We start from the raw sequence: 5,121 nt of genomic DNA, 5'->3' as shown, positions 1-5,121 counted from the left end.
GGGAAAAAGGAGATGTGAGCGAGCATGAAAAAGAGCAGTTTACAAGTGCTGCACAATCAAATGGGAACAGAATCTTAAGGCTGGATATGAGGAATTGCGAAAAGGTCAGTTGAGTCGGACGTGGAAGCAATTACGACGGCAGGGTCTAGACACTTTCTGCAACACAACTACGCTCGAGCGAGCAGGAGCTACAGAACATTCAGCGTCTGAATAAGGGATGGATATGGACAGGAACACTTGAGATGGTAGTTATCTCACTTGTGGGTCAACTTTCGGGGCTTCAATCTGGTGGTTATGTGCCAGCACCAAGTAGTAAGTAAATTAGAGTAAGGGCACGAATTAGAAGTACTTAAGGGCTCTTTAAGGAGTGCCCATTGTAAGCTGTGACACGAGAAGACTCTCGGCTCCATCAATAGAAACGTGTGAATCAAGGTTCTTTCACAATCCGTTTATGAGATGATATAGTCCGGATATAGTAGAAAGGCTTGTTCTACAGTTTGGAATACAGGCAAAGGAAAACGTTTTCTCTAAAGAGAGTTCGACAGGTCGAAAACCGTAGCAAAACTCCAGAGTCGAGGGCAGGAAGAAAATTCAGGATTGCCGTCAGCTACGTAACCCCAACGGTAGATCAGGTGATGCAGAAGGCCCGGGTCTTACCTAATGCGCCTCATCCACAAAGAATGCAGCCCAAGTGACAAACGCTGGAGACGGTATGGTAGTGTGGATGATGCCGGGAACAAGGACTTAGTAAGCGAGCGCTGCACATTGTCTACAGTACCCTGGCATACCTGCATATGGGAGGCGGATTCAAGGCTAAATTCAAGGTTAGGTCATGCGAACTGCTTAAAGATGAAGGTTGAAAATGATTTAATTCTAAAAGTTCGGTGAATGAAAGCGCAAAGTTTGCAGGCTTTATCCACTCTGTACTTAAGGATTTTGGAAAAAGCGAACGCACGGGAACACACAAGACCCAGGTATCTTGCTTCGGGAGGAGTAGGAATCGGTAGCTCGTTAAAAATAGGCCTCCTGTAAGGAATCTCAAACTGCTGTGAAAAGGGCTTAACCTTTTGGAAAGGCGAAAGAAAGACGGGAATTACAAAACCGGTGGGAGAGAGAATTCAGATCCGACTAAATGTTAGCAAAAGTAGAAACAACGTCGCTGACTTTAAACGTGTGGACTACCTTGATATCATCAGCGAACAGAAAAAGAGGTCCAATTGTGATCAAATCAGTGACATTATCAGTGTATAGTGGGAACAGTGAGGGGCAAACACAATACCCTGGATACATCCGCTGGGGATGCGAAGTGGTTAGGAGGAGAGATTCCTGATTTAGTGACTTGGGTTCTTCCAGTGGGATAAGAAGTGACCCATCGTAGCAGTGGGCCACCAATCCCGGCGGACTGCAGTTTGTTAAGGCGTGCACCGTGTGAGATATCTTGCAAATACCAAGATAGACAAGAATAATACAGAGCCCGGCATCGTCAGCGGACAAAATATGATATGTTAGCTTACGGCCGTGCCACCAATGAACATATGGTCACCGGTGGATAGATTTTGCAGCGTTGTCACCACCGAATTCCGTCATGCATATAATCTGGATATAGTAATTTTTGCATAAATGTCTTCTAAAATTTAGTGGGAAAAGAATGAATTGGATGTTGGAACACTATGCGAAAAGTCATTTTTGAATTCCTTTTGTTTTATTGCACATTGGAATGAGCATGTCGCTTATCGTGCTAAGTCCGGTTCTCGCTAGCTGGGACATTTTCCGCTCGCTCGTTGCCATAGTTTGTCCAATTTTGCGACGGTCGTCCATAAGTACAAACCAAATGCACCGCAGTCAGGCAACGGTTTCTGATTACCTAAGTCGTTCATATGGATGCGGCGCGGCTGAGAGACATAGGCTCCATCGTTTCGGAAAGCATGAACTTTCTTCTCGGGTCTCTTTACTGTGTGGCCGTGAGAATACGTGGTGATGCGGATGTAATAATTCGGGAAGTGCAGAAAGTATAATCTCTCCCCCAACGCGGTCTGTTAAATTAATATTTAGTGGGTTAACAATATACCCACACTCTTAAAACACTTTAGATGTGACCCCGCTTTCCACAGCAGTGGAACCTACGCCGTTGGCCGCAGATCAGGCCTCAGAGAACCCTAACCTATCAGGAAGGTCAGATTCCTGAAAGCAACTTCAGAACGCCCAGAACCTACCGCTTCATCAAAATCTCAACAGGAAAGCTGGCAAGCATCCAGGACAGACAATCATTCAAACAATTCAGCAAAACCTGATAAGTGTTCTTGCGCGCCAAAGAAGCACGACCGAATGCAATCAGCGTTCGGGCTTTTTCACAGAGGCACGATCGATGTTGATGGGTGTTCACTAACACCTATCAGACAGTCTGGATCAATGTCAGAAAGTCCCCTTTAAATAGCGTGGGGCCGTTGCAACTTTTGCTCTCGCACTCGCACGCACTCATTCGCTTGTTCGGAATACAGCTGTTGTGTTCCCTTCTTTGAGTCTTTTCCCTCCGACATTGGGCACTGGAGCGGGTCAGCAGCAGATACCACAGATGGACGAATCTGCAGATATAACACAACCCAACACCACGTAGCCAGTAATTTGGAGGGTATCTAGCTATATATCTCCTTTTAAGGTGCAGTAATTCCGCTCCGGGAGCAACATTATCGAACACCTTGTACGTTCTCTATCGTGGAGGACATGCGCTATGCCCTGACGCACCTGCCAGTATCCCTCAAGTACAAGCGTATGTTGTTGTTCGTTCTGCGTTGGCACCGTTCTGATCTGCCGAGGGACCCAAGAACTTCGCTTGACACTCCAAGACTGACAGCTTCTAAAACTATCGCTGGAGGTGTTCATGTCCACGTTGGATTGCGAACGGGTTTGCGTAAAGACTGGTTGACAGCTGATATGCGCAGTGAATTAAGCTAGCTCAGCCTTTTGCCTGACATCGATGGCGTCAGTTTATACTGGTCATTCAGGAAGCATATTTGGCCAACTGCACTGGGAACGTGGCCATTTGTAGTAAGTAACTATTGGGGTGTTTTTAAACCGCTGGACGTCGAAGTGCATCTGCAAGACACGATGAGTGAGCAGCAGTTGGTTATGGATAGTGGTTTACTCCTGCAAATGTTCTGAGATGTGTGTCTGTTCATCTGTCGTGCACCGTTGTCAACAAACCAGCCTAGTCGTTCAGTAAGTAAATCAAGGGACACCCCGGTTATTACGGATGCAATAGGTGCGCCGTTCATGGAGCCCGGCTTGAAAGAACGATGAGTTTCTCATATCTGGGCACCCGTTTAAGGACAGACGCCAAGTTCCATTCAAGTTCCAATGCAAGACATCCTATCGGTATCCCCCCGTTCGAGTGGCTACCAATAGACATGATCCAGTCATTAACCTTTGAGTATATGCACGTAGTATGCCTAGGCGTAACGAAGAATTTGCTGTACTTTTGGGTTGATGGTCAAGAGCTTCGTCCTTACAGACTGTCACAAACGCTTAGGACGAAAACAAACCGCCGCATTTCAAGTGCGCACAGTCACACCCCTAGCGAGTTCAAACGTCATCGCCGTCCTCTCAAGGACAGTGAGCTATGAGAAGCCATGGAGTTTCGACAGATTTCACTCCTATGGCATGTTATACTTACGGGTTTGATTGACGCCAGTGTTTACAGAAATTTTTCATTCTTTTATTGCTGTGTATTCGTTATCCAACCCAATTTCCCTGGTTGACCCAGCTGACCTTGGTCAGGGCGTAACACCTGCATTTGTACAGACCTTTTCCAAAATATTTGGGCCGCGGGCTATCACGTACAACATACACAGCTTGGCACATTCGACAGATGATTTAAAGGTATATAAACTCTTGGACCGGTTTTCTGCGTTTCCCTTTGAGTCAGTTTCAGGTGAACTGCGGAGGGATGTTTCCGGGCCGCGTAATCCTACAGTTCAAATAAAACATCGTACAGCTGAACTGTCAGCACCAGCTTCTGCTGACACACTGAACTGTTTCCTGACACGTGGCCATGTGGAAACTGCGCTCGTTCCATCCAGAGGTCTATCTTTCCCCTATCTTTCATTTCCCGCTCTACACGGGACAATGCAGTTCTTGTTCATAGCCACCAGTGTGTTATTGTAAGAGTTACAGCCTTCCATTATCACTTTAGACGGTTTGATCTTGTTCGCCCTTTTAACAGTCCCGTACAGTCTCATGATGTTATTTTCCGTGTTAGTCGGCTGAATAGACATGTCTTCATTCAGCATTTAAGTCGCACTACTTGTAAATGTTTCCGCTTCCTGTTATTGATCAACTTGTCTACATCCCACTGTTACATTCCTTTGAAAAATAAGACTTACCCATTACTCTCGGTTCTAATGACAGTAACCCCCATTGCCTACTGTTAAGGGTTATAGGGAGCAGATAATCCATGACAAGGATTGTGATAAGACGCTCTGGGATACAGAGGAATAACCAGGTACGCTGAATACCACGATAGCTAGCTGGAGCCGTTCATGGACTTGACTTACACTGTGGAACGATGGTGAAGTGCTTCCACTGACTTATAACCGTATCATTGACACGCGAGGTATTGAAGAGAATAAGGACGAAGGTGGAGATGTCTGAGCCACTGGCTCTTGGGATAATCGAAGGGATATAATCAGTGCCTGAAAGATTAGGGTCTCTGAGGCGGACGAGTGGGGGACTTAAGTTAGACAAATTGACTAAGAATGTGTGGATAGTGGGGTTTGTCTCATCATCCGAGTGATCACTGTGGAACCAGTTAGTGGGGAAACAAAGCGGCTGGCGAAGTAAGAGTTCAAGGATTCTACAATACCATCAGGGGCAGAAAGAGGCTTTCCATCAGCGGCCACAACACTTGGGTTTTCAGATCAATTTGAGATGCAGTGCCTAAGATAAAGGCGCCCCAGCATCTTGGGTTTTAGATAACTATCTTCGGTGGTAGATTCCTTGCGTGTTCAAAAGCTAGTTTGGAAATTTTCATCTCAGCTACAAGCTTGTCAATTGGAATAAGGAGGTGAAGTTTATTGGCAAACGGTATCTTCGAATGACGCGTAATGCCAGAACTTCCGGGTAGGT

This window comes from Opisthorchis viverrini, assembly GCF_000715545.1.
Source record: "Opisthorchis viverrini unplaced genomic scaffold opera_v5_8, whole genome shotgun sequence".
In the NCBI taxonomy this organism is placed as follows: domain Eukaryota; kingdom Metazoa; phylum Platyhelminthes; class Trematoda; order Opisthorchiida; family Opisthorchiidae; genus Opisthorchis; species Opisthorchis viverrini.
The sequence above is the reverse complement of the archived record's forward strand: the minus strand, read 5'-3'. Positions refer to the sequence as shown.